General features: G+C 45.2%; 1 long non-coding RNA gene across 2 annotated transcripts; it reads left to right on the top strand.

Moving 5' to 3' along the window:
* Window positions 1–4,528: 4,528 nt before the first annotated feature.
* LOC123104294 (uncharacterized) lies at window positions 4,529–7,884 on the top strand. Of its 2 annotated transcripts, XR_006450242.1 has the most exons (3): window positions 4,548–5,218; window positions 5,468–7,242; window positions 7,525–7,884. It is a non-coding gene; the product is annotated as an uncharacterized lncRNA (long non-coding RNA). The 2 variants fall into 2 exon arrangements; XR_006450241.1 differs by having other exon boundaries at window positions 4,529–7,242.
* Window positions 7,885–8,993: the final 1,109 nt, after the last annotated feature.

Here is an 8,993-nt window from a genome sequence, read left to right on the forward strand (position 1 = left end):
TGCCCCTCGAGCATCTTTGGCTTCACATCGAAGGTCTTGAGCCACATGCCGAAGTGAGGGGTAATGCGGAGGAAGGCCTCACACGCGACATAAATGACGAGATGTGAAGAAGGGAATCCGGGGCCAGATCGTGAAAATCTAGCCCGTAATAGAACATAAGACCCCTAACAAAGGGATCCAGAGCGAGGCCTGGTCCTCGGAGGGAGTGGGAGACGAACACATCGCTCTCATTGGGTTCAGGAGTAGGGACGACCTGCCCTCGGACGGGCAGCCTATGCGAAATTTCGGCGGTTAGATATCTGGCCTCCCTCAACTTCTTGATGTCCTCCTCCGTGACGGAGGAAGGCACCCACCAGCCTTGAAGGCTGGATCCGGACATGATTGAAGGTCCGAAGCACCTGACCTGAGCTTTGGGTGTTAGAACTCGAGGCGGGGGAAGGATTCGATTGAGCACAGGAGGGAAAAAGAAAAAGCCTTGTCCCTTTATAAAGGGGATGAATATCAGGCATCCTCCTTGTGGCCGTTCGAGACTTACCTAAGATCTAGGAGTCATACCAACAGGCACGGTTGGGTTACCCACGTTTGTATTGATGAGAATCCCGTGATAAGGGGAACACGATCTCTTCTTTGACAAGACGTGTTAAGAAACTGCCCCGCGTTATGTGCGGGGCTGGTTAAAGAAAAACAGTTCTAATAATTACCAGGCCATGGCGTGATGTCATGCTGCCAAAACGCGTCAGCAGATTAGATTTGTGGAAATATTATTCTCTCTACGGTGGTATGTGGAACTTATTTTGCAGGGTCGGACACTATCCTTGTATTCAAACTCTTCCGTGGTGTATTCGGAGGAGGAACCCGCCTTGCAATGCTGAAGACAACACTACGCGCTGGACTCATCATCATTGAAGCTGGTTCAGGGGCTACTAAGGGAGTCCTGGATTATGGGCTCTCCGGACAGCCGGACTATATCCTTTGGCCGGACTGTTGGACTATGAAGATACAAGATTGAAGACTTCGTCTCGTGTCTGGATGGAACTCTACTTGGCGTGGAAGGCAAGCTAGGCAAAATGGATATGGATATCTCCTCCTTTATCTCCTCCTTTGCAACCGACCTTGTGTAATCCTAGCTCCCCTCCGGTGTCTATATAAACCGGAGGGTTTTAGTCCGTAGGACAAAAACAATCATACCATAGGCTAGCTTCTAGGGTTTAGCCTCTCTGATCTCGTGGTAGATCAACTCTTGTAATACTCATATCATCAAGAACAATCAAGCAGGACGTAGGGTATTACCTCCATCGAGAGGGCCCGAACCTGGGTAAAACATCGTGTCCCCTGCCTCCTGTTACCATCCGCCTTAGACGCACAGTTCGGGACCCCCTACCCGAGATCCGCCGGTTTTGACACCGACAGTTGCACTTCCCCAAGAGGAGAACAGCCAAGCGCAAAGTTTACTAGTACTAGTACTACTACTATAGTCTATAGAGGTAGTACTAGGAACCGGATGCAGGAGCGTCTGCACTCTTATTATATTTTTAAAATGTGATAAAGCAATCTTCAACACATTTGGTTCTCTTCGAGGGTTCTCGCATGTGACAATGGAAGTTGATTGCATGGAACACTCGCTACAATTCTCGCTTAATTCTGGCTCATATCCTGTTACAAATAGGAGCGCCCGGTAATATTTCCTCTTTTTTTGTTATTCAGCATGTAAACAGGTCAGCAAACCTTGCGGCGCATCTTTGTGCGAACCGTGCTTGCTGCACTTTGAATGTGGCCCAAAGCTGGCTTGATGAAACATCTCACTTCCTACTTTTTTTGCGGGGTACCTTGCTTCGTAGTGACCAGTGTCTTGGCTGATCGTCCTAAGAATGCTTATATATGAATAAAGCTCTCTCATTTACACGAAAAAAGATTAAGCCATATTAACCGGAAAGGAGGGAGTATGGACTAGCACTACTTGTTGGTGTGTCCCGTCAACTCGCAGAACGAGGAGAAGCTCGCTTACGCCTTTTGACTAATGCAACGTACCCTCGCCCAGGTGGTGGACATGCATCAGTTCGTTTGGTGTCAGATTGCCAAAGGCATACACTGTAGTACCGAACATGCGGAGTACCATCATTGTTCGACTTCACGAAGAGGCGAAGAGCCAAGCGCAAGGTTTAGTAGTACGAGTAGTACTACTACTAGAACCGCATAGTGGAGCCTTTGTACTCTTATTTTATTTAATCTCTGATAAAGTACACATTTATTTCGGAGAAGGGCGGAAAACGGCAGCCCAACATGTAATGATGATATCGATCAACCATGCTCGCATATATCTTGGCCTTCGTGCGAGCCCGTCTGTGTGTTCTCGCTCCTCGTATCTCTCAAGGAACGGCGGGTTGGCCAGTTTGCCGTCAATTGAGATCGGTTTGCTTACACACCGGTCCCACATGTCAGTGATGTGCCAAGAGGAGGTGCGTTGACCGACTAGCCATACGCGTACTTGGTTTTGCACCTTCATACTACTCCTCCCTCCATCACAGTTTACAGGGCGCGCTTCATTATGATGCATTTCTCTTAATGCATTTCCACCACTAGAGAGACTTTAGACGCGTTTGGTTTAAGGCTCAATTAATTAGGGCGTGGTAACCGCAATTTTCTCTCGATATAGTACTACGGAGTGGAGTAAGAGCATGCATGTGTCTACCCAGGGTGGAAGCACTGCATGCATGTGTGTACGCATTATTTCCTCTAGTAATAGACGCCGTGCTATAACTACCAATACTATTTTTCAGACCGATCGCTAGTTGCCTTGGTCCTAGAGATTTTCTCTTTTTCTGAAGCGCGCTCTATAAACAGTGACGGATGGAGTGGTATGAGCGGATTCAAGAAAGAGCTTATTGATGGTTGCTTCTTCCGAGCAACTTACAATGGGAAAGGTGGGGCTTATGATTTGACTGCTCCTTACTCACTATTAATGCGGCGCAACGACCGGTCTGAGTCTCCCATGCGGCTGTGCACTACCCCCTCAGTTCTTAAATATACTCCGAAGTATTTGTCTTTCTAGAGACTTCAACGAGTGACTACTCAAATATTTGTCTTTTTAGAGATTCAAATGGACTATTACATAGGGATGTACATAGACATATTTTATAGTGTAGATTCACTCATTTTGCTCAATATGTAGTCACTTGTTGAAATCTCTAGAAAGACAAATATTTAGGAACGGAGGGAGTACACATACGAAGCAAAATGAGCGAATCTACACTCTAAAATATGCCCATTTGAAATTTGCAAAAAGACAAATATTGTTGATGACAGTTGCGACGACAAAAAAGAAGCATATTCCTTGTCCTAAGGGAAGATACCAACACGGTTGTGTTTGTCTAAAATGGTGTGAGGATGAGATTGCAATATGGAAAGTACGCCGGACGAGCTACGTTTTGTGCAAAGAACTATGGAAGATCCACATGCAGCGACGTGGGAAGAAGGGTAGTGGAGCAAGGCCGGAGGGGATACCTGGAGGTCGTTGGGGATGTAACTAGGTGAGCGGCGGCGGGCGGAATCTGCCCATACTGTGACAGCGAGCAGGTGGCGTAGGCCCTACCGCGTCGGAGCTTGGTCAGAGAGAACAGCGTGCACCGCAGATCAAGACATGCTGCCTCGGCGCCGTCGAACGGAGAAACGATGCACTTCCTCCCTTTCGGACGGCGGATAGGATGCGGCCGGATCAGTGGCCAACAGTGAGAGAGAGAGAGAGGCCACCGCAGCCTTGTGTGAGATACTCTAAAGAGAGACAAACCAGGCAGGGAGGCTCCATTGTATATAGTGGAGCGGACTACCTTTTTCTCCATAAAAATCGGTTTGTATTCAGTGTGCGTGCCATTGAGCGATATAACTTTATTTAAAAATAACGGCCAACGCATCAAGTCGAACTTTATTTCATGCACGCGTGGTACACGACCTCCGTAGGTAAACAACCGCTACATGTGTTCAAATTAGCACGCGGGCTACCATTTCGTATAGAAATGAGCTTCACCGTGTACCCGCGCGAGTGTGGCTGGGCATGAAGCGTGAGTACGTGTGCACGGTGCACCTATTCTCTTCTTGTATACGTACACCACCTACGTGGGGTTGTGTGAGAGAGATACAAACGTAGAGAGATATAGTGTGTGGGTTCGTGAGAGTTTTTTTTAGGGGGGGTCAATCAGAAAATGTAACATATGCAATGTATGTGAAATAGAGTCCTGGATCACTACTAAAAATCCCCATTTTACCTACGGCTAAGGCCTTCACCTAGAGCTTACTAATCTCCTCAAGGGAAAGAAAAGCAATGAATAGTACCCCTCTAGGGAAAGACAATTTTGTGGCAAAAAGAACTGAAAAATAAAATTTCCTAAGTACATGTGGCACGTGCAGACCATCCACGCCGAAAAACACGAACATATGGCCTCCCGCGTCGACGGCGCGCGCCTTTTATCCCCCCCCCCCCCCCCCCCCCGCGCGCTTTGGGGGCCCATTATGCAGTGAGATACCGACGGGAGAAAAGGGCGCGCAGTGCCAAATTTTTTGGCTAAATTAGGTCTCCTTCCCCCGTGCCTCAATCCTTCGCCGCCGCCAGAAAAAATCCCCCCTCTCTCTCCCCAATCTTCCTCTCCCACATCGCCATGGCCCGCCGCGCGCCACCACCCGGCCGTGCCCCTACCGGCCCTGCTCCGCCGCGCCCCTACCATCCCTTATCCGTCGCATTGCCTCTTCCTCCCCCTTCTCTACCACCACATCGGTGGCCCAATCGGACCATCTGGCGGTGGGCACGATGTCCTCACGCGGATCTGACTGCCGCCACCATCGTCGCCTCCACCTCAAGCTGCTCCTCGATGCGGTTGTCCCCGACGAGCACCACCCCCACCCGACTGTCCCCGACGAGCTACTCCCCAACGGCCACATCCTCTCCTGCACTACGAGCACTACGGCGAGGAGGACGACATCCACTTACCCGCTAGATCAAGATTGCGTCCACCACCTCGACTTCACCCCAAAGGTTCTCTCCCTGCCTCTTGCTCTCTGGTTTAGGTAGTTGTATATGCTCTGATCTTTTCGGTGTTCAGATCTCGCAAGTGATGCTCATCTCTGTGATTTGCTTGTTAAGAAATTATACTACTTCTTTCGGCAAGCTTGCCGTTGTTGCAGAATATCAGTTTGCCCTTTGCAAGGTCCGCTCCTGCAGGTCTACTAGGTAAATCTTTTTAGTAGTACAAGTCTTTCGATTTAGTTTTTTCAGCTTGAACATGATGTCCAGAACCAGAACTTAAAAGTAGAACTTTTACATACAAGATCTAGTAGGTAAATCTTTTAAGTCCAAGTTCAGATTTAAAGACAGATATATGGTAGCTATGATGCAGGTTGGCCATGCTAGTACTCTCCTGCACTAGCATTTTGTTAACTTAAAACATATTTCCTGACTGAATGTTTTTCTGATTTAAAGGTACCAAGGAATGTTTAAATACTACATTGGTGTTTTCTAGCTTGGAGAAGCAACATCAACTTGGGATGCAGATTCACCAGTATATGTGCATGCATCTCATAGGGGGAGAGATCTTGCACGGATGTAAAACCATTTTTCTTCTGTTATAGATTCTAGAGTGATGCTCTGCTTAAATTCCTATCCATGCATAAAGTCAACATCCAATGAAATATGAGCAAATTATTTTATCTCTGTTATTGTAATTGGGAGCTATGACAACCATATAAATGGATTTAGTATATTTTGATTGCATAGTTTCTTTTTGCTATTTTGAAATATGAATGTGTATCTTTAATCATGACTGTTTATGCATTTTTAAGCATGACTAGAACTGTGCTGAAGATGTGTGCTTAACCATGTAGTTTTTTTCTGCAGCTAAAATTCAGCTGAAGCTTTACAAACTAGCTGGACACTAATTCATAGAGCTATCCTTTCCTTTGCTTTGTTTTTCCTGTAGAATAGGTTAAGCATAATCTGAGTGGTGTATACCCAACACATTTCTTAATGGACATGCATGCAATTATAATCTAATTGGGACACGACTAACAAGCTGATTTACATGAGCATGCTCATGTATGTTTTCACAACCTGGCCCTTGTCTTGCAGATCCTCGAAACGAGCCAAGAACCATTAAATGTTTTCACAACCTGGCCCTTGTCATGTATGTTTTACAGATCCTCAAAACAAGCTTAGACTTTGTTTGTTATGCAAGATCTCTTCATGTGTCATAATGATACAAACACGAGGTACATAATTTAGGCATTTACAATTATAATTAAGTGATAATTTGGCAGAACAACATGGTGTGGTGTTTATTCGAGAAGGATGCACTATTTTGTCAAGTGTGGTGTTTATTCGAGAAGGCAACAAAGAGGTATGGCAGGACTGCTTTGTTGCACATGTTCGAAAGTTGTGTCTTACCTGCTTTAAATATAGTAGTTGAGACTTCTGGGGGCATGCCGTTTCATCTCGAGCTTTCTTAACTAATAGAGAAATGAAATAACTTATCAAAGCCTTTTTGTACGGTTTTTCTTTTCACTTCCAAAACATTTTCGCAAATTGGAACTTCATAGCCAGTTTCCAAATTCAAAGAAATCACCTACCATGGCCTTGTTCCTTTTCTTAAACTTCTCATTCTGCATCTTAAACAGCCAAACTCCCAGCCATTTCAATGTCAAGCTCGCTGAGCAACTTAAAATCACAATTCATAGCAAATATATGAACAACTAACTATGCTTTATATTTTTGATAGGTGTTCTAGAACTAGAAGCATTTCCTTAGTTCAAACCTTGTATCACGAATTTACATGCTACCCTCTTTTGATGTACTTCAACAAGAAAAAAAGGGCAACCTGGTGCATGTAGCTCCCGCTTGCGCAGGGTCCAGGGAAGGGTCCGACCACTTTGGGTCTATAGTACGCAGCCTTTCCCTACATTTCTGTAAGAGGCTGTTTCCAGGACTTGAACCCATGACCTCATGGTCACAAGGCAGCAGCTTTACCACTGCGCCAAGGCTCCCCTTCGATGTACTTCAACAAGCTTATCAACAAATATATACCAGATGCTACATTGGCATGTTATTATTTTGTTAGTGTAGTCACATGAACTTCATATGATTTAGCTGCATTGTCATATATTTATTCACAAGATCTGCTCGTCTATATCTGTCAAGACTGGAAACCTTGAGACGGTGATCAAACATTTGGTTGAAGGAATCAGCAAACAGATGTTTTCGAGGTACACCTATGATCTATGTGTCAACTCTCAAATGTCTAGTACTGCAAAACTGTTGTATGGCCATGATGGTGCTTTATTTATTTTTCTGTCTTTTGTGTATACAGACCAATACTTCGTTCTTATTTTCAGTTACTTGCAATCTTGCATGTTATTGCTGGCATGAGTTTTGTATGTCCATGACTGTTGTGATACTGTTAATATGATGCAGATTTGTGTTCTTGTGTATGCTGCAATATTTTTGATATTTTAGAGAAGTGCTAAATTTGTGACCATTATTTTGAGCATCATGTTGTGAGCTCTGATGTTCCTCTCAAGACTTGGATCGGCAACCTGATGCAAGTGCTCAAGGGATATCTGGAGCATGTACTTCTCAAGGCGATGTGATGCATGTGTAGTTAATTACCATGTTGATTGGAAGTGTTTCGATCTAGCAACAGTAGCTGATATGTGGCCTTGTCTATAGCAGGTTGTAGATTAAACTTGCAGTGTATAGACCATTTTGCAACTTAAGCTAGCTTTTTTGGATCGATGGGTGGTATGAATATGTTGTATGATGATGAATATTCGGTCATCTATGAATTATTTGAATTATGGCTGATATATATATATCCAAATTTGGTGTATTGTTGCTTTGGTTGTGACTGTTTGTTGTAGCCTGTTTCTAGTATTACTAAATGGTTGATATGAATCAAAATATATATTTCAAAATATATAAACTTGGGTCTCACAAGCTTTCCCTAGGGCAGAATATGTCCCTAGGTATACATGCTTTCCATGTTGGCAAAGGTGACCAGATGTATACTTTCCCTAGGGCATGTGCCCCTAGGTAAAGTTTAGTTTCCCTAGGGCGGATGAAAAACGCTAGGGACAGCCCTCTTTCTCGTCTAGACTTCACCTAGGGCCTTTTACCTAGGGGAAGCTCTAGGTAAAGCCTTTACCTAGAGTTTTTGGGCTTTCACCTAGGGTATTCCACCCTAGGTAAAATCGTTGATTCTAGTAGTGGATATATCATTTATATATAGGGGCGATCCACGAGAAGAGAGTGGAGGTATCATCGACTTGAGGTGTCCATAGAATCGAAGAGAGGGATGATGTGTGTATGTGTGTGCGCGTGTGCAGTCGATAAAGAGTGCCATCGAATTTGTGTGTGCCCACGTCAAAGATATAGTGGCTGGCCTACTAGAACAAGAGAGGGGATAGGTGCGGTTTGTCTCTGTGGCATGGATACCTACAGCGCTCGACTATCGGTGTGTGTGTGTGGGGGGGGGGGGGGAGGGAGGCCTAATTAACTATAGAGGTACAATGGCAGGTATATGTGCGGAGGAGGAGAGAGGCCTACCTCATGTATTAAGGGAGATCGATCTACCTCATGTATTAAGGGAGATCGATCGACATCCATGCATATGTGTAGAAGAGGAATAAGGTTGGGAGAGAGACGGAGCTAGAGTGTTGGAGGGGGTAGTAGTGGAGTTGCTTCTAACAAATGGTGGGATAGGCTTGCTAGATAACCGGAGGGCATTCCTGCAATATCAATAAGAGAGGGGATGGCTGCCTGTCTGTGCATGTGCCTGTGAGAGACGGGTCAAGAGGCATGCACGAATGATGAGGGCGAAAGATATGGCTGTGGTAAGCAGACATAACTACATAGGAAGATCAATCGTCCTTTGTCAGAGAAAGGAGAGACATAACTTGTGAGGTACGTCGATCGATGGGGGTAATAGTTAAAGTCGACCTAGGTATATGTTGGGAGA

Source organism: Triticum aestivum, chromosome 5A, assembly GCF_018294505.1.
Source record: "Triticum aestivum cultivar Chinese Spring chromosome 5A, IWGSC CS RefSeq v2.1, whole genome shotgun sequence".
Lineage (NCBI taxonomy): Eukaryota > Viridiplantae > Streptophyta > Magnoliopsida > Poales > Poaceae > Triticum > Triticum aestivum.